Consider the following 25,684-nt stretch of genomic DNA (forward strand, 5'->3'; position numbering starts at 1 on the left):
TAGATGGGGACTCAGAAAGAGTTTGCAAACACATGAGCATTAGAGACTCTTCAGAGTGCTTATTAAAGCCATTCACTGTCTGCATATTGCCATGGCTACTATGCAAGCATGTAATTCAAAGAGCAGTGAACATGGCATCATTCAGAAGTCCAAACATTATTCTAGATTAAAACTGTATTGCCCCAGTCTTTATAAGGAGCCAAAGCTAAAACTTCATCAGAGCTCCTCCAAAGCTTACAAGCTGTTCAAAATTGAGATTCATCCTTCTGAATGAAGCTGGTCAGTATCTTTCTAAAACCAAAGTAGATGAATAAAACGACAGATTCATTTTCCACATTTTTCTAATGGTCGAATCCAGTTTTAAATTTCATTTATGTTCATATTCCATGTTAAAGCTTCGATGGTAAGTGAGTGAGAAGCTCCGGTAAAATAGCTTGCAGTCTGTTGAATTCAAGGTAAATCTGCTTGGCTGATTTAGAATGATGAACTCAGCTATCTGGAGGGTTTCACAGCTCTCTCAGCTTGCCTGAATTATGCCATGTTAGCCTTCAGAAGAAAATACAAATAATTTGAAATATGTGGTAACAAGAACAATTAAAAATACACCGCAGTGCCAACCATTGTTAGTTTTAACATGGATACTTCACTCCAGTAGTCACAATCTCCTAGTAAAACTAGTTTGCTGAACATAATGGAATGGTGATATTCTGTTTACCACTTGATTATACTCTATTTTCACTTAACCTTTATCAAACCTTTTGAGTCATGACAATTTCTTTTTCCTGTCAAGATTAAAACAAGGGACCTTTTCTTTTATCCATAAGTAACAATGAGAGAAATCAGCTAGACTTTTAGTAAGTGATGAACTTGTTACCTTTCTGCACTGGTTTCTTGAAGAACGTGTTAAGCTAGATTTTCAGTTGTGATAGTTCTGTGCTGTTACATCAAATCTGGTTATTTAAATATAAGCAAATAAAGTAGGGAGTCGGGAAGTTAGTACACAGGAGAGGTGAACAGGGTAGGCCTCAGACATTTTAACTCTGAACTTTGTTAAATTACTGTATTTATGAAATAAATATAAAGGTTTAAAGGTTTCAAGGCTTCAGTTGGATAAACTAGAGCCCTAGTATCTGCTGCTGTTCATTGCTCTGTAGCCACATCTTTGTATACAGTAGGGAAAAACAAGCCTTTGCAGACTCTTCCAAGTAATGATCTTGAATAGCTTTCTTGGACTCAAACACTTTAAAAGTTTCTATTTTACCAGAACTACCCCCTTTACCAGGGATGTATATTCTTTTTTCAGCACCACTGGTGGACATTTTCATTTCCACCATCACTGTCTCAATAGTGAAGGGGAAGACCATAGGGCACTGAATTGCCACAGATTGGCAGTTGTACTTAAAGTGAATCTTCATGATGGTGTGTGATCTATGCTTCATATATTAGATAAAGAGATGGTCCTCCTCATAAGCTTGGATGCTTACATCTAAAGGGTACAGAAGGTTAGATACCATTTTCGAGTCACCACCAATAAATGTCTTTGAGAACAAATCAGACATTTAGTTAGGGAAGTAGACTAGATCTTTCCTACCTCTGTTTTCTACAGTTCTGTGCTAGCCCCATGACATTCTTTTCCATGTTTCCTACCCTTTCACAGTGACCTGATAAAAGAATTGCAAACATGGGAGATGAAATTTCAGTATTACCTGGAGCAGCAGATGGAAGGAGGGAAGTCAGAACCATTAAACCATTTCTTCTTTTATTCTGGGAATTAAAGTTGAGGATAAGAGGTGTTTTCCCTTGGCCAGGGAGGCGGAGGGAAAGGAGGGATAATGCCAGCTGCTCTGTTACCCACGAAAGCAAGATCTCACTAATTCGATGTTCTTTCCCACCTACATATAGAGAATAATTATCTCCTAAAAATATTTATACATCCATATTGATTTCAAATAGAACACATGCTTCCAAAAATGTAATAGAGAGATGTATGTTCCAATAATGAAGGTTATAAAATATTTAAATACTTCCTCCGCTTCTCTCAAGAGGAAATGCCAAATAGCAAAGAGGAAGGAGATTCCAACTTCTCTTGTTTTTAGTGTGAGGTTCTTATTCCCCTTTGCTTTATCACTCTCTGCTCCCAGAATAAAAAACTATTACTATTTTGTGATGCATATCCTGATCCAAACTTCATACATATGTATTGCCATATGTTTCACACATCATATGCTTTCCTTAGTTTCATTTCAGGTTCAACATCAACACTCTTTACCCATCACGCTTATATACACATACTTTGTTCATTTCACACATCTTCCTATGTTTGCAGAGTCAAATACAGAAAGAAGTTGAATTGACTAATATATCTTATGTGGAAGAAGCAACTCAAGCCCGTGTGTAGGCCCTTCTATGTCATTCTTACTCGCTGCTTACTTAAAAAGACTAATAGGAGATATTCCCTGACTATATGAATCTAAACTATACTCTCTTGCCTGTGAAGGAGTGAAATTTCAGAGAAATTAAGAAAAACAATTATTTTATGTAAAGCACCAGGACGAAATGCAAGCAGATTTGAATATCCCTAGGCAGCATTACAAACTCCAATTTTAGATTCCTTGCTACCTAGTGGAATCCCTTGCTCTACTTAATGCGGAGGTTACCCTGGGTACAGGTAGTTATTGAATTAGGGATCCTCAGAGGCCAACACCCTGGACAAGGTGCAACCTAGAGCAAAGACGCAGCTTGCTGCTGCAACTCAGGATGCTCGAGAGAAGAGACCTAGAAACAAGTTTCAGACTCCAAAGAGGGTCTCAGGCTTTTTCAGGCAATCAGGTCCCAGCTATACAAAAAGAATCCTGCTTCTAAGGAGTGAATGACAAAGACAATATGACAGAAAGGAAGGGCTGGAGGTGTTTGTTCTCAACTTTAAATCTCCTAAGAAATTGCCAAGGAACTGCCTATGGACTTTTTGGATTTGAAGCATTCTTCTAAGATAAAAGAATGTGATGGATAGGTGAAATGACTGCTACAGAGGGCACACAAAGGATGTTCCCCTGGAATTTCAAGGTGGGATGGGTTTTGTTATTTTGTTTACTTGGTTGTTTTTTGTTTGTTTGTTTTTGTTGTTGTTTTTGCTTGCTTGCTTGTTTGTTTGTTTTCCCCTACATTATTGTTGAGGTCTGGGACTTTAATTTAATTTTATTTTTTTCACACTGTGATTTACCAGCCAGATAGCTGAGGAATGAGTTATAATGATGGTTTGGTTTTTTTTTTTTTTTTTTTTTTACCGGGAATGAGATGATATAGCAGTCTTTTTCCTAATTTCTGCTCTTAGCCCACAATGACATCATTCCAGTTTTATAATGTACTTGAAGCAGATGTTGTGAAATAGCATTTCTTATTATGTTTAAATTTTACAGTCTCCACTTACAGTGTACAAGAACTTGGAATTGCACTTGGAATTGTGAATGGTGTATAATAGTGCTAGGTATCTCACCAATGTATTTTCAGATCTTATAAGGGAATATTGTATGCGTTTCTAGACAGTGATCCTTTTGTTTTCTACTTTGCATTGTAGTTATGGCTATGGATAGGAAGTACTTATGTTGTGGATGCTTAAAAATGGTTACAAAATTAAGAGTTCTTTTCTGCTTTAGTGGAAGAATTTGGTTGGTTTCATGACTCATAATATTTTGGATCCCAAACTGAGAGATCTTCTGCAGTTATAGTGTTATTCATGGACAAGCTGACTTTTGGACCTTTTGGACATCAAAGAACAAATTTTGGATTATTTTGGAAATGTTTACAGTAATTAACATAACAATTTTAGATTAGCGATAACAGAATCACTGTTTTTACATATGAGGTGGCTTACCAAAATTTACTGGTCCAGTAGTTCTATTCTACTGATACCAGAGAAAAAGTAGATGGGTTTCACAAAATGCAAATGTTACAGTTCTCTGTATGAGGGGCATACAAAATCTGGATGTTTTCATTTACATCTCTTTCGTTCCTTGTCAAATATAATTCAGTTTTAACTGTGTACTGCAGTTCTATTTCAGTAAGTGTGAGAATGAGACATACTATAATAAAGCTAGTAGTTTAGTGAGTTGAGTGCTCACCAGGAAAGTGGAATACCTTGGTTTATCTCCCTTCTCCAAATTCTGAGAAATAAGGAGAGCAGATAGTATTTCAACAACAGGGCTGCGAGATAAATTGAATGTACATTCACACCACTCTCAGTCAGTCACCCACAATGGTACTGATGTGTGGATGTGTTGTGAGACACCCAGTGCAAAAGACAGGCTCTAGAAATAGGTAGGTCAGGATCCCTTGTGAACGTAGGCCTGAGACAGACCAGAGAGCAGTTTGGCAGCATGAAGTCCACAAGTATCTCCTGACAAAACTGAGATTCTGAAGGAGAAGGTTTGGTGCTACAGAATTACATCATGAGGGCAGCAAAATAGTGGTTTCAGGAATCTCTTTTGTGCTTGAATGTGGGACTTGTCAAATGGTGACATTGTAATGTGCTGACTCTAGTAATACTAGAAAATTGTGTCTTACTGTTTTTAATGGCTAAATACTGTTAAAATAATTTAGTATCAGTAGGCTCAGGAAAGAATGAGTGCCACAACCTCCTGATCTAACAGTAAAACTTCATATAGAAGAAGTTTATAAAAGGAACTGTAAGCTACAACTACCTCTGTATCTGTATTTGTAGTTACAGATAGTTTTTCAAAGCACAACTGCCAGACTTGGTCACCCAGGATATACCCTCATTTTTTACAACCCTGAAAGAAGCAAACATTGACACAGATAAAAGAAGGTTATATAGGGAATGTTTGGCGTATTTTCCTTGGCTATACAGTGAAGAATTATGTTAGTAGGAATAAGGCACCTAAATACTTACAGGTTCTTAGGATCTAAGTGGAAACGAATGTAACTTGCAAACAGTGATTGAGCTTTATCCTTCCTCTTCCAGAAAAATAGCTTTTACCCTCAAATGGAAAGAAAAGGAAAAAAAAAAAAAAAAAGGAAAAAAATCACAAAAAATTCTTCCAATAATTACTGAACCCCTGTAAACCAGGATTGCACATGCTTAAGCACAAAATCACAATATCCCTTGTGACAGGTATTTGAGTAAAATTTGGAGGAGGAAGAGAGAAGCAAGCAAGCTTTTCTTGTATATATTTAAGAGCTAGAAAGGGAAAAAAATCTTCACAGGAAAAAGACAAACAAAAATACAAAACCAACTGTCATGGACAAGCAGCCTTTGAGGAAGGAGGTAGGAATTAAGTGTTGTGTTATCTAAGGGTATAGCTGTCTTAGAAGGATCCTGCTCAAATCACTAACTTGATCTGCTCAGTGCAACAAACCCCATGGTATGGGTGAGAGCTATTTCCTTAGAATTCTGCAATATCCTGGTTCATCACCACTGTTAAACTTTGTGGGGGGAAGCACCTCACTTGACCTCTACCCTTTCAGAACCCTAAATATCAGAGGAAACAACCATTCATTTGGTATTTATGCTGATAAGAATACTGCTTTATTCTCCTTTGACATTTATATACAGTTACATTATGGTTGTTCAGATAAATGTCAAATGAAAGGTTTCCAAATCTGACATTTTTTAATAGTATGCCTAAAAATGTTGTGGTCAAATGAAGGACTGTGATTCATGTGGCACTTAAAATGGTCTACCTGTCTTCTGCACACAACTTGAAGGCTAATTCCAGTTAAGCAGAGATCAGAATGGTAGCACCCAACCAGAAAGGAGAACGGGAGAGTTCTCTGCGGAATTAATCAAGTCAAAGCATAAAACAATTAATCAAGTCAAAGCATAAAACACCATTTTCAATACCAAATTTACTTGTTTGTAGATATTTGATGTTTTGTGGGATTTTGATTTAGCAAATTTAGTAGAACACAGCAAGATACTAAAATCACCAATACATGTGCATACTTCACTTAAGAGAATACAAGAATTGCATTGTGTGGTCGAACCACAGTACAACTCTAATTCTAATTATTGTTCTTTATAATATTCTCACTGTCAAGATACTGGGCATCCACAGTTGCCATGAAGGAATACATAGTTTGAAACCAGCTCATCAGAAAAGGACTTGTGAGAGTGTAGTTGCAGCTACATTTTTAGTTTTCAAGTATGTTTAGATGTACCAAAGATGGTATCTACAGTCACTCCTTAGCGTTGCAACAAAATTCTAAAAATAAAATTAATTGAGAACACTTTTTCTTCTTTACTGATTACCTTTAGTTCAAACACCTTTTTGAAGCTAGTCAGAGTGTCCTCAAATCAAGTCTGTTGTGGGCAGTAATTTAACTTGAACGATAGAAAGCAGGAAAAGAGATCTTTCCACTTCACCTGCATCATTCTTCCGGTCTCTTTTTTCCACCTCTTTTTTTATGAGTAATCATATTGTTTTTAATAATACAAAGAAAATTTGCATATTTGAGATGAAGGAACCTCTCTTCTGAACTTCTATTCATAAATTTTATTCCAAAGATGCAATTGATATTGTGAGCTCTAGATTTACCTTTTTAACAGCAATGTGTAGTTGATTGCGAGGTTTTGTTGTATTAAGTCTCTGCTTTTTCTCTGTATCTCCATGGAATAAGGCATATAAAGAGAATTATTTCAGCTGTTCATGGGACATTTTATTCAATTATACATACCACCTTTTCCTGGCAGCATGCCTAGAAATATCTCACTATGATTCAAACAATGATCATTAGATATCATTAATTCCCTCCATGGAACAAGACAATAAGGAAGGTTCTGGGTAAGCTAGTTTTCATTTTCACCTAGTTCTACGTGCTTTTATCTCCTGGAATTCTCTGCTAAAAAGAAAAAGGTCTGCTCACCACTGCCACCTACATTCCTCCACTGGTGTTATCAGCCATATTCATTAAATGGTCATAGGCCAAAAGTTCAACAATTTAGGCTCTGTATGCAGATTTCTTTATACAGTTGAAACTGGTTTGGGTCCAGTTTTTGTATGAAACATGTGCTAGTCTTTAGGGTTTTGTGCCTGCTTTGGCACCTAACTCTTCCATAGACCCTGAACTTTTCACCATGCACTTAAGAAGTATAGACAACAAAGAAGCTAAAGCCTCATACTATAGAGATAAGAAACTGACGCATAGCTTCAAAATGGTCACTTCTATGTTTTTTCATGAGGCAAAATGTTATAGCATTCTTGTCTATTACAGTGGCTATTTAATCATTTTACACATTGAAGAGGAAACTGAAATCAGAATTTGGAAATTTGAAATTTGATTTGAAAACAATTATGAATTATAAAAATATATTTCTTTTAATGCAATCATAGATTTGAGTCTGAATCAATAGTATATTGAAACAGGCAGTATTCCTTTTACTGATATTTGTAATTTGTTCATGAAAAAGAATTTCACCCATCAAAAATTTTTAATTATATTGGCTGATCATTGCAGCATTGCAGATGTGAGCAAGCATAATGTTTAAAGGCAGAAAGAAAATCTGTATACTGTGGACTTGTTTCATCATTTTGATGTGTGTGCAGATGAATAATGGGGAAAGTAGAAGGGAGAGAACTAGAAAAATGCTAGAAAGTAGAATGATCAAACCAAGTAACTTAGTATTTGCAAACTGGTATTTCTTGCATATTTATCTTAAAGTTGAGGACATGAAAAGGGAAGCAAACAAATCCTAAACCTTTTATTTCATGTTATTTAGCCCGTGATAAATGAAAATGTATCTTCAATTACAGACTAATCACTGGAAAAGAAATCTGTCATAATTCCAGTACAAAACATTTCCAGTGGGGGCCCTGATCAGTATGACACTTCAAAGAACAGAACAAAACCAGCTTTGTCAAAATAACATTTTTGTCATTTTAGATGGAGAGTTCTGAACTAGATAGATAGAAGATTTTGTCTGAGGTTTGTTGGATGTGGGAAGTCTGTGGAAAAGACACAAACTGAATTTGGATCCAGATCAGACTTAACCATTTTACTGTCATTCTTTTAATTCCCAGAGCACTCACAGGACTTCCCTAAGGACATGATTATAAGATTAAAACTCAACTGCAAATAATAGGTGTGATTTTCTTAAAAAAGATTACTTCAGTTGTACTAGATGAAACATTTTATGTTATTGAACAAGGAATTTAATTATTTGTTCTTAAATGCATAGATTTTTTATATTTTCTTAATCTTGTCTCATTCTGTTGTCACAGAAAAAAAAAACTAACTAAATTTCCTCTTAGGTTCAGATTTTCAGTATCATTTTACCAGTGCTGGCCAGAAGAGCTATCATATGGGAACAGACGTGCTCAAACTTCATGAAAAATATTTTAATTTACTAAGCATAATAAATATAGCCATTCTTTTCATCATACAATTGAATAAATGTCAGAATTGGAAACACTTGTTTAGTGTTAATAAACATGGTATCTGGGTTGGTACTAATTGTGGTATTCTTTCTTTAGGATAGAAACTATTTCCATGGAAGATGCTCCCCATTGATGACTTGACATTAGCACTGATCAGCCATTCAGTTGGATAGTCCCAAACAACTCTTCAGGAACTGTTGGAGGATTTTTTTTTGATTTTTGAAACCTATCCAAAGGTTTTTTATCTCAGAAAATAGTGGTAATGAAAATTAATTTTATGCATATTTACTTCACCAACATTTCTGTTAGATGACAGATATGAAATTGTCATAGATTTACATAGATTCATATAGTTTACATAGATTCGTATTGAATATCCTTGCACAGGATTTAACAGGACTAATTAGTTAGGGCTCTCAGATATATAACTTTTTGGCTATATGTCCTTTTTTAATGAAAACTAAAACTTCTGAAATATTACAGAATAACATACAAAATAACATACATACAAAATAACATACAAAATGACCTGGAAACAGAAAAAATATATATATTGGTTAATTCTATCTACTTCAGCAGGAAAGGAAAGAAAAGAATAAGAGATATTAAAGTATGAGATTTACATAACTGAACTGTTCAAAGGTATTCCATAGAACTTAAAAAACATGTTATATGCTTTTTATTTTATTTTATTCATTATCCATCCTTATACAAAGAAACACTTTAAAATGAATGGGAAAAAATTAGTCTGTACTTCTTCCAAAACATGTACTTCAAATGAGTTTAAAAGAGATTAATACACATATATATTTATCAGAAACATCCCTTATAAATCTCAGAGAGACCAGTCAGAAAAGAATGGTCATTGCCACACTTGGAGTTTTGTTTTTCCACGTCTGGACCAGGTTTGCCTTTTCACCATGAGGAGGAAATTCACATCTGCTGAAGTTTTTGTAGTAATTTATAATTCCAACTGCTAAAATTTGAAACAGACCTCAGTTAAATGAAAAGGAGATGTTTAAAACAAACAAACAAACAAAAAAAACTTCATAATGTATTCCATAAGATGGGGGAAGTGTATGGGCAGAAAAAGGATGTTTATAAGTCATTCAAGCCAGAGAATCAAGGAACCCAAATAAAATTATCATGGAGATAAGAGAGGATCTTTAACACAATTTCTTACATGTTAAGATCTGTAAGAAGTTGCGTGGCCAAAATCCCTACTTCTCATTTATAACGTTTTTGTCTGTATTGGAGAATCTGAAGTGAGAAAGCACATTATGGTTTCCTAGTCGGGTCACATTTTAGATGCATTTGACTTTGGATCTGATTCTGTGTTGGTTTGTTGTTTGTTTGTTTGTTTTTTCTTTTCTTTGAATCTCCATGATAGATTAAAGAACCACTGATCATACATTGGCACCTACTATACCAAATCATCACATCAGTAGATGAACAAAACTACCAACACAAAAGAACATCCAAGGAGACAATCAGAAGGTAGGCAGCACTAAAATTTGAAATAGGCAACTGGATTGACTAGTTCTCGAAAAAGATAGACCAGATCTGAGATGGTAGAAATGTGGATGCTTTCACACAAATTATGGAAAATTTTATTAACTAAAATTTGTTGGCATTAAATTAATGAAATAATGCCTATATAGATAAACATATAGAGTTTACATAATTTAAAAATGACTGTGTTATAGATGCAATTTATTTAGACAAGGGAAACCACACATTTCCTTACAATAATTAGGCTCCAAAAAGACAGGTTGGATAGAAGACAATCTATATAGCATGTCGTTCATTTTAAGACTATACTAGAATAATAAAAACTGTTATTTTCTTGGTAGGAAGAAGCCAGGGTTTATCAGTCACTGCCAGATTGTTGGGGGGAAATTGTATTGTCAAAGTAGAGGAAACAACTAATACAGCATCTGATAGCTCTTTTGTTTTACAGTGGATCCTTTAACATTGATAAAGCTTGAAAGACATAGTCCATCAAATACCCTGAAAGTTACAGGAATAATTTTTTGAAACCCCAAAAGTAGCAACTGATTATTTCATTTTCCTTTCTGAGGTCTTCTGCTCAGATGTTTGACATTAAGACTTGAAATTTAGGGATATAAGAGGAGTCTCTTATAACATAAGGAATCTCTTTATAACATAAAACTAAAGGAAGGAAAACAGATTAGAAAACATTTAAAAGTACAAGTTTAGGAAATACTGTGTTGTTTTTTTTTATACAATGATGTAAATCTTAAGGAAACATAAGAATTACTCATAGCTCTCTCTGATCTCACAGAAATCAGAATCAAGTAATTTGTTGAGACTCCTGAACTCTTAAAGCTGCTTTATTTTGCAACAAAAATGTTACAGATGTATTGCATGGAAGCTACATTTAATGGAAATGGAGACTGATTCCTAATTGCACTTGTTGCAAGTGAACACCGTAAATTAAAAATTTTTTGCATACTGTAAGCTAAATATTATACTTCTATTCTACATTACATTAGTTGCCATTTATAAAACAAACAGAACAACACTATACTTTTTCATGCTAATTATAAATAGCATTATACTATTAATAAAAGTATGCATATCTGATATATTTACAAGAGTATTACAAAAAAGAGTTTGAAAGAAATGCTGAAACAGGTAAAACTGTATTACCAAAAAGCTCTTAGCTCCATTAATCTATACTTGAAAACATATTATTGTCTTGTTTATTTATGAATGGTTTGGACTGCTCAGGAAATTTCTAGTGAAACAAAGTTTACATACAATACTAATATGTTTGAAATTTTACACTGTCGGTAGCAATTTTTAGCAACCAAGGGAAAACTTTGGCTTTTATTAGGCAAATTGAAGAGACAAAAAATATGTTTTGCCTCAGAAGTTTTCTATTTTTTTTTTATTATTTCTAGAAGAAATTTAGAATTATCAAATTTCCTTGCAGCACATTGTCAGAATGTTTAATTTTGGAACAAACCAAATTTTTTCTTAAACTTAAAAATCTCTTTTTTTATGTCACTTTCTTATTAGACTTGAGTTTTTCACATGGTCTACAACTTGTTTAGGTGTAGTTAAATTTGAAGGTAAGTGTGTGCAAGTTTCATTTGCCAGAGACTGGGAGTGGAGTGTATCCATTTGTTTAACAATATTATAATAGCTAGTGATCAGGACATTCTCCTGACTGTGGGAGTCTTCGGTTTTTATCCTTGATTTTGTATTTTCTCCAGTGAGTCTGTAATAGAAAACACCTTTACAAAGTTAGGAACAAACAGCAGTGTGTATTTATTTCCTTTCAGATTTGCTGTGAACCACACTTCCAGGAGGTGATGTCAGCAAATAAAGAAGCGGTGGTTTTAGACTTGAGCATCTAAATTCTCATTATTCCACAGACTGGTAAGTCTTTTACTTAATTTTGCTCTAAGTGCAAAACTACTATATTCAAGCCAAAACATAAGGTGGGCAGAAGAGGAGGAGCTGCTTGCTAAGCCAATTACAAAGAGGCACAGGTCCTGAATTTAAGAAGCAGTGGTAGAGAGGAGAAGAGCTAAAATGAGTTTTCTCTGATGATTGATGAAATATTTATGATGCGTCACTCTCATAGAGAAGAGGATTATTGGAATATCAAACTACTACTCAGTGTTTCTTGAGAATAATTACTTTTTACCCTATTCGGCCCACGTTTGATACTATGTCAGCATAACTCACGTTTTCAGTAAGTTATTCTTTATTAATAGTCATCTTGCATCAAGCAGCAGAGGTCTTCAAGCTGCCAAAAACAGAGTTTCTAACTCTCTTATTTAAGATTCTTAATTATTTACAGTAGACTTGGAAAACAATACAATAACATACAACTGAATTTCAAGATCAGAGCTCATAGCCTTTATTTTTAGGAATTTGGCCATACAACAGCCTATACGCAGTACAACATACTATACTCTGAAATCTGTTTCCTATTACATTTTATTGTGCTTAGCCTTTTAGCATATGGATTTTGGTGATCTTAAGGAATGCATAATTATGTTATTTTTAGACATATAGTGAGGTAACTGGGTTAATAATTAGATATTCTGAAATTAAATTGGTCTAAAAGATTTTCACAAAATCTAATATATGGTAATTTTGCAGAAAGTATAAAAATAGAACATCCTTTACCTCAATCACGTTAATTATCCCCACATTGTGTTAAAAATGTCCTCCTTGTGAATGAAAATTTAACAGTAGGTTTACATTTTCAGCACATCTAAATTAGTTATCTGGAAAGAGATCACCTGTAGGAAATTGAGTGGTTTTAACTCTCTTGAAATATCACTCTCTGATGTGATACCAAGTGTGAAAGAATGTCAATGTTTGAGAAGACATCTGCAAACCATGACCTACTGTTTTACTTGCTGATGCAGCATCATGAAACAGTAGTACATTATGAAAATCATGTCCCTCCATTAAAGAATCAAATACAATTTTAAGTCATTGTGGGGAGCATTGCAATGCAGTTAACTACCATTCACTGTCTGAACAAAATTAATTTTTTGTTATACTTTAGCACTAACTTTAAGCATAAAATTCATTCCCTCTCTCCTGTGCTCTATTATTCTATATTACTCGGTCTTTTCTTTCACAAGAACTTTGGCAATAAAATGAATGTTTTCAGCACCTGAAAAATAATGCAATTACAGGAATTTCCTGAGTGGAGCCTGTTTGGTTACCTCTGGGAAAAAGCTGCCAGTCAGGGTTGTGACAGGAGTCAGCAGAGTTCTCCCTGAGCAACAAGGGAGCAGAAAGTTCAGCTCTTTGGGAAGATGGTTTCCTGCAGCATCACTTCAGTATCCACCTTCTTTTAATTTCCTTTAATGAATGCAGCCGTGATGGAAATGTACAGAGAGAGACAGCCCTGCAGTGATTCAGACAGAACGTGGTAAGGGTAAATAGCTCTAAGGCAGCAAGAGAGGAAGTCTATAGGGCAAAGTTGCTGTGTTAATTCACCATGGAGCCTAAGATAAAGGGGAAAAAAAGAAGAGTAAAACTGGAAAATTCAGAAGAGTTTATAAATTTTGTGGAATGCCCAACTTACAAGGTTAAAACACACAAGGAATAAAAGCTACAAGATAGCGAATTTTAAAGCTTAATTTTTAGTTTATTATGTGGGTTTGGGATTCATTTGGACAAGCCTTTTTTGCTAGATTTACTGCATTGAATATATGACTGAAATACATGTGTACTATCTAATATGCTGCTTCTCTCAAAACAGTAGTTTAAGATGAATCTCATTAAAAACCCTCTTTCTGAACAGATAAACAAAGTGGTAATGTATTTTTAATGAGGTGAGGTGATTTCTTGCTGTGCGAATGTGCAGAGACCTGTAAAACTGCAGGTTTTTTTCCACCATGTGAGGATAATCATGAGTGTTTATCAATGCATCATTGTCCTATTTACTGGTGAGACTGACCTAGTGAGCTACATATAAGAACTAGGGACTCCTCTGCCAATAAAAAAGGTCAGTATTGCCATTTTGAAAAATTGCATTATTTCATTGTTTGAATTGTTATAATGTCATTGTCATAAACTTCCATGATCTTGTTTGAATTACACTTTTTGGTTGAATTTGCCATGACTTTTTTTTTCTTTCTTCTTCCTTTTTATTTTTTTATTTTTAACTCTGGCTATCCTGATAATGCTGATAATCACATTGAAGATGTCAGCCATCAGAACTGGGGAGGATTTCCTGAGGTTTCACCATGCTCTGAATAGTTTTTCATGGTAGGAAAGAAATCCACAAAACCTTTCCTCTTATGTTGAAGAAGCTTAGAAAATACAGAATTGTTTGCCTAGCAGTTTTTATTTTGTTGTATTTTTTACCTTTGTTTTGGAGGGAGGTATGGAAAGGATTAAAAAGGAGCAAGAAAGGTGTTCTCACAGCACAACATGACTATTTTTAGAAAAACAAACCCAGAAAAAAGCTGAAAATGTAATATCTGAAATGCAGCTTCTGACATACAGAAATATCCCCCACCGATTGACAAAAAGAAAAAAAAAAAAAGACAGGAAATAAACTCCCCCAAATCAAAGAATAAAAGTAAATTATGATCTTTATCCAAACCCATCTGAACCTTTTTGGTTCCATTTAAAAAAGCATTTTGGATACCCTGGGAAATTTCAGTTCTTGACAATGTCATTCAGGCTAAATATATATTAGATAATTCAGATCATACTAGAATAAGATGATGCCCAAAAATACATGATTCTGTGTATTTGTACATCTTGCTAAGGTATATGATTTTTTTCCTTACTATTACCTAAATTGATTTCTGACTTTTACGTATTATTACTGTGATTATTACTGTTTGGGGTTTGGCATTTGTTTTCCTTTTAATCTGGATCACAGACCTATTGCAAATTTATTTTGTAATGGAGGGGCTGCATTGTATTTTACACTAAATAAATTATATTTATTTCTTATTGTTCTCAATTTTTAATTTACGCTATTCATGGGATTATTACTCATTATCTAATTTTAGCAAAGCCCTAAAGTACAAAGCTAACTAATTTTGTTACAAGGCAATAGAAAAAGTTCAGATTTATGTAAAATCTCTGCTTTTGGGTACAGCTATATTATAGGTAGAAAATTTCAAGGAAAAGGCATAGCTTGATCAACAGGCGTTTGAATTAATATTTAAATGGCTAATATATATTGCATACAAAAAGACTGGTCTGAGAGAATCTTGGAAACTATTTTCCTTTCATTTCCCATTTGTTGCAAAACTGCTTCCATAAAATAATGATTAAGTCTAAATTGGACTCCAAGAGGTTGTTAATACCATTTAAATTGCAAGAGTATTTTGTGAATTATTGGCACTTAGTTCTTTCCAGTTGGGACTTGTGGAAACATACTTATATTTTTAAAGATCTAAGGCCAACTTGTTAGCTAATCAGTAATAATAAATACTGATCTCAATGTGCAGATTCTTGACAAAGACAAGAGAACTGTTTTAAAAGTATTTAATTTCAATGAATGGACATTACAGTTTTGAAGAAAACTGAGCAGTGCCATCTTTTGTTGGCAGAGACTAACTGCAACTTTCAAATGTCAATATTTAGATCGGTTCTGATTCGTACATAACTACTTTATATCAGAAGGTCATTTACTGCTAATAAGATGTTTTTCTTATTAAACACAAGAAAGAATATTCACTGTACCTGCTGAATATTTGCTGAAGAAGAAAAGACTTCAGGCATGAAGAGTTACCAACAAGAGTCAGGACTAGCACTTACATGCTATTTGACTGCTATACTTTTATAAATGAAAACACCTCAGGCAAAATCCGTAACAATAGATACCTTCTTTTGTTATAATAAAGACAATTCATTCAAATTTGATTTGATAACTGTAGCTGATGTTTTTATTATTATTATTATTTATTTTATTTTATTTTTTTAAAAGTGCCTACCTGTAACTTAGACTGCTGCTGAATCACAGTTTATTTTCCAAGAAGAGAGATCAAATCTAGGTTGGTCAGAAGGTCTTCATGTTCATTCTGTTCTGTAGCTCAGGAAGGAAAAAAGAAAATGAAAATTGGCAGGGAACGTACATGAAAATGCAGAAACTTTTAGTCTCAAATCTTACTCACTGTGTATTATGGCAGCTTAACAAGGAATGGTGCTTCATGATCAAAGCTGTTTGTAAGAAGTAGTGAGCTTTCATGGTGCCTTTCAAAACCAGGTGTATTGTAATTTTAAAATTGTTATCAATTCTTCATTTTCCCAAATAGAGAGACATGTCAGATCCATATCTGTGTTTTTTGTATGCATAATTTGCTGTCTTATTACTTCATATTTTAGTTGTTTCTGTCTTTTTTTATAACTGGGCAAATTAGAACTTTTAAACCTGCATATGTCTGTCAGTCTCTTGCTGAAGATGCACAATAGACCACCTATGGGCAACTGTGGTTTGATGACAGTACCTCAATAGGAGTTAAAAATATATATATATTTACAGCATGTAATAAACAGGCTTATAATATTCCCTGCATTACCTCTCCTGTTCTTCCTTCTCACTAGATTCCCACCTGGAAATTCAAGATGGTGGAAGATGCTTATGGCACAGGGAAAAAAGTAAAGATGCCAGATGATATGAACCCTCAGCAATGTGAGTACTGTTCTTGAGTCATCCTTTCACCTGACTATCCCTCCTTACATAAAAAAAGGTGATTTGAAGGATAACACAGGCATGTAGAACTGTCACCAGCCATCTTAAACTACAGCAGGGAGTGTGAAACCTGAATTTTCCTCTACAATTGTAGCAGTAAAGACTTCTTTATATTCCCCATACAGATGGACCTCACTTTGAACACTGGGTGTATCTGGAAGGGCAACCACTATAATCTTGCTCTATCCAACCCCCAAGATGATGTAAGCTCAAGAGACAGTAACGCCCCCCCACACACCCCACACGCACCCTGGGAATTTACAAACCTGTACTATAAATATGTCACTTTGCTTTATAACCAAAATTGTTTTCTAAACCACTCTCAATACTACAAGATGTCTTTTCCTTTGGCTTCTCTAAATTTAGTTTTCAGCTTACAGCACTTGACCAGACCTTGAGGAATCTGATTTGTTTAGTTCTTAAGTTTTCAAATGGTCCATTTCCTTTAAAAAAGGATTGAGATAAAACATTATTTTGCTTTACTTACTTCATGTACAGGAAATAAACTGGTTTGTATAAGACAAATAACAAACATTGTCAGATCTTAGTCTTTCTATCTGTCAAGATCCCAAATTTAGTAATATTCCAGTAGCTGGTATGAAGAGGCTTTGGAAAGTGCGTTGAAAGTGCCAAACAGCTCATCCTGTAAAAAAATAAACAGGGAAAGAATTCAGGATTAAGAAAGGACGCAACCCTCTCCTTCCAGTTACAGGGAATTGTGTGTTTCAGTGGCATCTCTGGTAGTCATGCCTTCCACAAGTCTGAAACTAAGCAGACCAGTTTAGAGATTTGTGTATAGTCTAGCCGTGCTAACCCCTGCTTACTCTACCATATTATCAGTAGCACTGATGGCTTTGGCAAGTCCCTGAATAAGAATTAGACTTATTATATTAGACTTATGTATATATTCAGTGTGGAATGACTCACATGGTCCTGAACTTAGAAAAGAAGAGAGCATGGCTAGAGACACACAAACTTCTGTTATTCATCTATGGAATAGCTTACAACCTTGCCCCAAAGACTATTGCAAAGTCTGAGATATAAAATAAGGATTCTTATAACCCTTAGGTACGTCATTTTTTTTCAAAATCCAAAATCTAACTTGTGCAATAAAAAGCTCTCTCTATATGTTTTGATAAAAATAATTAGAATCTAAATATAATATATATATATTTAATGCATTAATATCTACAGTCAATGGGCTTATCATGCAATTTCTTCTCTCAGTTTTACCAACAGGCATGACAATGGCTGTATCACAGTTCCAAAAAATAAGAACTTCAAAAATCTCATTTGGTTCTACAAATAAATCTATTTGCTCTATTTGCTCAAAGAGCAAACTCTTAATGAGCACATCCCTATTAATCTCTGTGTATTTTGTTGACGCAAATTGTTAACAAAGTTTCACATGAAAATTATTGAGCAATTATTTCATTCTATTTCCTTAGCTTTCTTAGATATGTGAGCCCTCAATTTAAAAGACATATTTTGAAATTCTTCTTTATTATTTTCATTTTGAAAGTCTTCTTTATGTAACCTCTCTTAGAGACTTGGCAACAATGCTTTTACGCATATCAGCACACCATTACACATTAACAGCACATACAAATACCCTCATTATTTGTTTACTCCAGGTATAATAGTATCACTTATCACAAAAGCATTTATCTAAGCAATTTTTGCATGACATTTTGGAGGCAGTATTGTTTTTTGACCTAATAATACAATGACATTTGAGCAATTGGTATAGGAAGGGCAAAGTGGTTCTGCCCGTTAAGGGTACAATCAGTTGTCAACTGATACAAAAAAGGTAAGTTCACACACTGAATTCACTCTCAGCTGCCTTTATAGATCAGGAAGAATTACTTTTCCCTTCTATAAAAGAATGAAAGTTCTAGAAAAATTGTACATGGTAAGTAGTGAGGAAGAAAGTAGCTGGGTGGCTTCTCAAAAATAATGCTCAAATTTAGGGTGAGAACAGTGATGCTCTTCCTGGGTAAGAAGGGCTCTCTGACTTCTCTACTCAGTTCAGTTTTTCATGCAACAAAGTTTAAATTACAATGTCCAGCTCTTGAGTATTAAAAGTTAATTTAATTAAGGTGTGTTTTTTATTTAAAAAGCATGATTTTGGAAATTTGAATGTGATTATCCACTTATGGGCAATGCAAAAAATCCATTATAATATCAAGTAAATAAGCAACACAAATCATTGGATCAACAATCAGTATATTTCCTTCGATGACTGGGATTTTCAAACTATTCCCCTATATACTGCAGAATGGCAGAGAGCTATCTGCTGCTGGGAGTGAAATTGCTAGATTTGAGAAGCCTGGCATATCCTAGAGTGCTATAGTTAACTCATGATCTTGCACTTCCCTTACTAAGTTCTGCTTCCCAAGTAATTAGGTGGTATCTACTTACATGCAGTAGACTAACCTCTGTTTCACGCATTCGTGCCTCATTTCCTCATTTAATGCTCTTTTCAGTCTTGTTATTTATTTTCTTTAATATTACATTTCCAGCTCTACAGCCAGATGAGTCACACTCATTGCCATCCACAACAGCACTCTCCAAGGCCTGTGAAACAATAAGGTAATTTATAAAAGCTTTTCCACTGAACAATACAGTCGGAGAAGCTAACCTTTATTTTAGTGGCACTTGAATTAGGACAAAGTTCCATTCAGGAAAGATTGTTCATAATAAAATATAGAGGAACACAACATGTTTTATATTATTTTCAGAAAAAAAGAAAAGAGCCCTAATACCACAACCACAACGTACCAGGACAGTGGTGTGAGAGACAGTGGTTTATGTTCACATTTTTCTCATTCAGAAACATTAAAAAATAAAAATAGACTGAAATTTCAGAGTACTTTTCTTCTTTGCCATAGAAAAACAAAGATCAAGTTCTCAGAAATTCCTATATTAAATATAGAATAACTGATTTATTTCCTCACAGCAGGAGAGTAATTTCTCATTTCAAAATATTGTTTCCTCTGAATTGTATATTGTTCCCTGTTCAGTCATCATTATCTGCCTACAATCATTACATTTTACAATTAGAATTTGGGATAAGAAAGTAATTGTTACTTTTCTGAAGGTGACATTATAATGCCTATGGGATAAAAAGAGGTAATCGCTGCTAACATAGCAGAAATCATGCTAGGCATGAATAAAGATATCCAGAACCAAAACAAAGAAGAATCTATTTACTGACAAAATATGGGAGAAATCCTATAGTCTTCCAATGAATGAAACTCTAATTGTTTCAGTTACATCAACAGATACTTGACCCTTGAAAGTACAGTACATATTTTTTTCTGTCATTTTAACCACAAGTCTCTGTTTAGTGATAATGATAGAAATATACACAATAAGGAGATGGAAAAACAGTTATTATTACTTACTCGCTTTTCTAAGGTAGGTAACTCCATTGACTCCAGTGGAATTACATCAATACATGATACGGTTTAGTGCAGGACTTGTTAGTGTTAGGTCAGAGGTTGGACTAGGTAATCTTGGAGGTCTCTTCCAACCTAGATGATTCTGTGATTCTGTGATACAATAGTTGATAATGTGTATCTGTACTTACATTACCGAAGTTGTTCCATAAGACGTAAGATAACTTCATGATGCTGACCTCCTTGAATAGTTCATAAAAATCACCTGCTGAGGACATTCAGTCAAATATTCACCGAAGCACAAGTCAGAATACAGCACTGCCAACTTCAATGGGACAGTGCCATTTCTACAGGCAGAGCATTATGGTCTGTCATATTTATTTCTCCAGGTTTCTAAAGCATGAGTAGTCCTATCTACAGTTGTTGATACAAATACTTAAGTATTAAGGTAAGTTAAGTATTTTCACCCTAAGATATATCTTAGTTTGCCAGGAAGAGAGAAAATATTTAATAACATATGCATACAAAATACAAAATCTAATTTTCTGTACCTCATGAATATACTTACTTGACTTGGGTTCAGGATGAAAAATGCAACCTTGAACAGATAAATTTTGCTGAAATGAAGAAAACATTAGTTATGTTTTGTTTTGTTTCTTTTTTCTTTTTTTTTTTTAATTTTTATTTTGGTTAAAAAAAAAAAGACACCCTTATATGATAGGGGAGCTGGAAATGCTATTAAGGAACCAGACTCCCACACCTCATCTGAAGCTCACAACATACATAAAATGAGAGTACTCAGAACAAAAAGTCAACTTACACAAAATAACCAACAGAATTACATTCTGGAGTTTATGTCACTGTAAAGAATATGGCATTCCCACTTTAAGAATCTTTACTTCAAAATTAAACAAGTGTTATTTTGGTATGTTCAATTATTCTATTTGAATTTTTGCTAGTTAAAAAAAAATCAATCACAAGTATAATTTCAGTACCAATTAAATACATTAAAAAAATCATAGCATAAAATTTCATGCTTGCAGAAGATGATGAAGGGAGCATGCATTTTAGACCACCTTAAAGATCTGCTCTTCTTTTCTCTTCTTATAAAATGTACCGTGTAGTTTATATAAAGAAGTTTAATTAAAATAGTTTATCATAACTGAATATTTCTGAAGACTTCATGGCTTGTTGCGGGTCTCCATAAAAGTCTCACATACAATTTTTAATCTTCCTGTATAGAAAACGTGATATTTCTGTAATCTTCTATAAAAAACGCAAATGTCTTTGTATATTGGCATTGTTAGTAGAGTCCTATACAGCAATACATTCTGTAATTTTCCCTAGAGCTGAAACCTCTTTCAAGTGAACATGAATCAGGCATACTTTTGAGACTAATGTTACAAAGTTGTAAACGCTGCTTACCATTCCCATGAATATTGCCTTTTGGAGTCAGTACATCAAGCGTCAGAAATGATGTGAAATCTAGTTTGTAAGCACAGTGATATTTTCAAAGACATTGCTATATGTTGTCTTGCTAACTTTGAAAAGAAACGAATACTTAGGCTGACAAGCGAAACAAAGGTTGCACAAAACAAATACACGAAATTGATTATGTCTTTCAGAAAGATTTAACTATGGGCCCAGAGTCAAAGCTCATTGGCACGTTTTGATCTAGAATAATTTTATATTAAATATTAAGTACATAAATTCAATCACAAGCCTGTTTATTGAAGTGCTAACACTAGAGGGTTTGATTTTGAGCAGCTCTGATGATAGTTGAGACCTCTTTTCAACTTGAAGAGCCTGTCCTATTATAATGGAGTCTACTAAAAAAAATAATTGTGTGCTTAGAAATTAAGATTTATTTATTTTTTATATGACTTGGATTAGCAACTACTGGACTGTTTTGTAGGGGAAAATAATATTTGATAAAACAACAAATCAAAAATTCAGCTCTTCTGGAGTTATTAAAAATATCATTAGGTTGGGATATTTATTCTTCTTCCTCTTTTTTTAAGTTATTACATGATTAACACTGACAATTATCTGAAATAAAGGGAATACATCTGAAATAAAAAGATTATTTCAAAGTAGTTTATTAATTAGAATTGGGAAATTTTGAAGCACTGAAAAATGGAAGGCCATTCTATTTCATTCACTGATAATAATGTTAACTTATTATTACTGATGGGGTGGAATAACTCATCAGTTACTAAATAAACTCAGTTTGTTTCTGTTCTGAGCACCATGCTTGAGTGCCATTGTGAAAAGAAAGGTCGTACCTGACATTTGGAATAAATACTTACCACATGTTGCTCTCAATAGAGAAGTAAACCCTCTGTGTAAAACTGTATCCATATGCTAGGAGTCAATATGATTGTTTTAGTAATTAAACACTTAATCAGAAGCAGGAGAGAGCATAAGGTGGCACGAAAAGAATAAATCTGAATTCAACACAAATCCTTTACCTCTTTCTGCAAATACAATTACCCTTCCTGGAGAAGCTTTCTTCTTATTGATGATATCATTATTAACATTAATTTCAGTTCAGGATTCATAAATGTGTGTCTTCTTGGGGCAGATGCTGCCTCAGATTTGTGATGGTTTTGCTCATTTTGTCAACGCTGAATTTACCTAAAATCACAACAACAAAAAAGTTGTATGATAATCTTTCCAAAATTTTCATGTTTCAAAACAGTGTGATCTTATGTGACAGGATTACTGTTTCATAGAAATCCCTATAAAATTCTTGAAGATATTAGCAACCTTCATAGGATGGGTGAATATACAGAGCTGATTTATTATGTTCTAAGCAACTTTTTTTTTTTAAAGGTTTTGATATATAAGCCTGGGATTTCCAAAGTTGTCTATGTTTAGAGTTTTTAAAATCACTTGTCCTGTATGCCCTTATGCCTTACACACTATTACTAGTTTGTGCTTAATGAATGATACATGAAGGGCTGTTAGGAAGTTGTGCTGTAGGGAAAGACTATTTTGAGTCATGAACAGTGCTGAACTGTAGACTCATTAATCTCATTAAAAGCACAGCTTGTTATAGCACAGCTGGTTACACAATTTTTAAATAATGCAGTTTGTATGAGATCTCATTAATTGTAGCCATTGTGACTTTTATTTTTATGATATTTTTCTCCTAAACTGCTGTTATTTTCATATCATCTCCATCATCAAATTTGCCATTGGCCATGCATGTGCAACACCTGCATGTTTACAAAATCATCCTTCTAATGCACTGTAGGTATTTTATTTGAGTTTTCAGCTTTTCGGAATGGCTTGGAATTATAAGTCCCTCTAAAGATGAATATATTGCACAGCTTCAGTGCTTGGCCATTCTTTGCATCCATTTTTAAAAATAATTACTCAAAAGTACTGCTAATATAGAAGCTTATAAGAATTTAAACAATGCTTTGAAAGAAACTTCCTCTTACTGTTAAAGTTCAAACAGTATACAGTTAACAGCAACTATCTACTGGAAAACTGCTTTCATGCAAGTTCTCCTCACCCTAGTGGACAGAAACATTAAGGTCACAGTGACAAGATTATTCTTTCCATGAATTGTTCAGTATTACATACCAAGGGGCAATTAGTAATAAATAAAATATTACTCTGAATCACCTCAATAAATACCAAGTCAGTACATAGCAAATGAACAGTAATAAATAAAATATGACAAAAAAACTACAACGTTGATAGAAAAAATGTACAGCAAAAGGAAAAACATTAACACAGCAAAGCCAACTCAGTTAAAAGCTTTTGTTCGTATCATCCTTAGATGAACTGTCAAACGCCATTTTTAGTAAGAACATATGATGATTCAAGTCATATCCAATCTACTGTTTCTAGTGAATGCAGAAAGTTGATCTGTGTCATAAAAGATGCAGGAAACATCCTGGAATGTGACTCTATGTGGAGAGAACACTAAAGAATTTTCCTTCAAGACCTAAGATTTCTTATTTGCAGAGCCCTTGTTGACAGGCTACATTTGATGTGACATGTCTAGAAAGCTTGTAATTGTCTGAATCTCACATACTGCACTCTGATTCTGCAAAGAACTGCTTCATAACTCAATTATAGTTCACTGGGAATATAGCATTTACTAATAAGGCACTGTGAATGACAGACAAATTCTTAGAATTCGGTTGGACTTCTCTCTCATAGAGAAACATACCTTTTTAGAGAAGACAATCATTTCAAAGCTTTCTACATTTTCCAGGCACTGCAGTAATGTATCCTGAAGGTCCAATATGAAAGAATAATTTAGTGAGATTTTCACTGTCTGTGTTTTACTTTCAACCAAATTCTGAAGATTTACACAGACAAACTTCTGCTAGGGTTGAATAAGAACCTATCAAGCAAAAACAAAAACAAACAACAAAACCACAAATCATACCAAGTCTGGAGGAGCTTAAATAGGGAGTAAAAAATCACTGATTAGTTTTTGTTTTTTTTCAGAACATGAAATTTACTTCAATGGATTCATCTCAAACATGCCAGACAGGAATTAGTTAACCAAAGGAAACTTAGTTTTCTGGGAAGTGACTATTAGACTATTATGCCAGCTAAGAAGCTATCAGAACTGTTCACCCAGGGCTTTCTTGTGAAACATGATGAACTCTTTTTTCAAAAAAACATGGGCCATACTTCCCCTGTCTAGGTACTCAGGTCCCAAGAAAAAAACACATGCAAGAGAGAGTTAATGCATCATTCTGGGATTGTTGCATTTCAGGATATCTCAGCAAACACACATGCTTTTACCTGAGCAGTACCCAATTTACACACACACAAAAAAGAGAAAATCTTACCAAATAATGTATGCGAAATGTGTCACATGGCATAGTAAGGCAAAAAAAAAAATAATACTCAAAAATATCTAAACAAGGAAGTACATTCACATAGAAACAGATCCATCCAAATTATGTGGCTGAAAATCATTTTGAATGTAAGGTGGCACACTAATTAACCATTATAATTCAACACGGGGCTACATATTCCTCTATCCTGTCTCACAACATGCTATTGAACCTTTACCCAAATTAACTTGCACCTTGCTTTCACATCGTCATGGTCCTTTCATCTACAAAGTTTCTCTGTATTTTAAGATGACAAAATTTGGTCTTTAAATGGGGATGAGCTAAACATGCAAGGTTTGATAGATTTGTACTTATATGAATCTTTGAGCTGAGAAGCATTCAAAATCATGCACAAGACTGACCAAGTAATTAGTATTTGAAAATGTTTGTATTTCAGAAGTTTTTTATTAGCTGTTTCAATACACGACTATAAAAAAACTCCCACAATTTTTCTAAAACAACAAAAACACCAAAAATCTAAAAACCAATCATGAAAGAAAAAAGTTTTTTGTTTTTTTTTAATCTTATTACACATGGTAATCTCTAATAACATGGTAATCTCTCAATTATTTAGTGCCTTTATTGTAAACAGATCTAGTCTGTGAAACAATAAATTACAATTCCATGGGCTGTCGAATGGTTTCAGTAGTAGGCCCTTTAATTGTATCATCCATGAGATTTACAAATCTGTAAAGCATCATGAGCTCTGTAATTACACTTAAAATTAACTGGACAGATTTTACAAGTAGTTTTATATTCGCTCCTGTGTGCTCAGCTGGCAAACATACCAAGCTGCTCAACAGTTGC

At 34.0% G+C, this 25,684-nt stretch overlaps 3 long non-coding RNA genes across 8 annotated transcripts in view; 1 reads left to right on the forward strand and 2 right to left on the reverse strand.

The window, feature by feature from the left end:
• LOC121071054 overlaps positions 1-25,684 on the forward strand; it is a 223,795-nt gene that overhangs the window by 175,483 nt on the left and 22,628 nt on the right. For 3 of the 6 annotated variants that reach the window (XR_005820345.1, XR_005820348.1, XR_005820349.1), the window contains 7 exons: positions 8,487-8,649; positions 9,781-9,887; positions 11,702-11,798; positions 14,095-14,159; positions 16,458-16,545; positions 19,128-19,197; positions 20,396-20,454. This is a non-coding gene — a long non-coding RNA (uncharacterized LOC121071054). The remainder of the gene's footprint in view (positions 1-8,486; positions 8,650-9,780; positions 9,888-11,701; positions 11,799-14,094; positions 14,160-16,457; positions 16,546-19,127; positions 19,198-20,395; positions 20,455-25,684) is intronic. The other 3 variants (XR_005820350.1, XR_005820347.1, XR_005820346.1) reach the window with 2 other exon arrangements.
• LOC121071055 lies at positions 10,586-20,309 on the reverse strand. Its single transcript, XR_005820351.1, has 4 exons — positions 20,013-20,309; positions 19,027-19,182; positions 17,089-17,248; positions 10,586-13,293 (listed from the first exon to the last, which is right to left on the reverse strand). It is a non-coding gene; the product is annotated as an uncharacterized LOC121071055 (long non-coding RNA).
• LOC121071056 lies at positions 20,767-25,220 on the reverse strand. Its single transcript, XR_005820352.1, has 3 exons — positions 24,196-25,220; positions 22,478-22,643; positions 20,767-22,370 (listed from the first exon to the last, which is right to left on the reverse strand). It is a non-coding gene; the product is annotated as an uncharacterized LOC121071056 (long non-coding RNA).

Source organism: Cygnus olor, chromosome 5 (genome assembly GCF_009769625.2).
Source record: "Cygnus olor isolate bCygOlo1 chromosome 5, bCygOlo1.pri.v2, whole genome shotgun sequence".
Lineage (NCBI taxonomy): Eukaryota > Metazoa > Chordata > Aves > Anseriformes > Anatidae > Cygnus > Cygnus olor.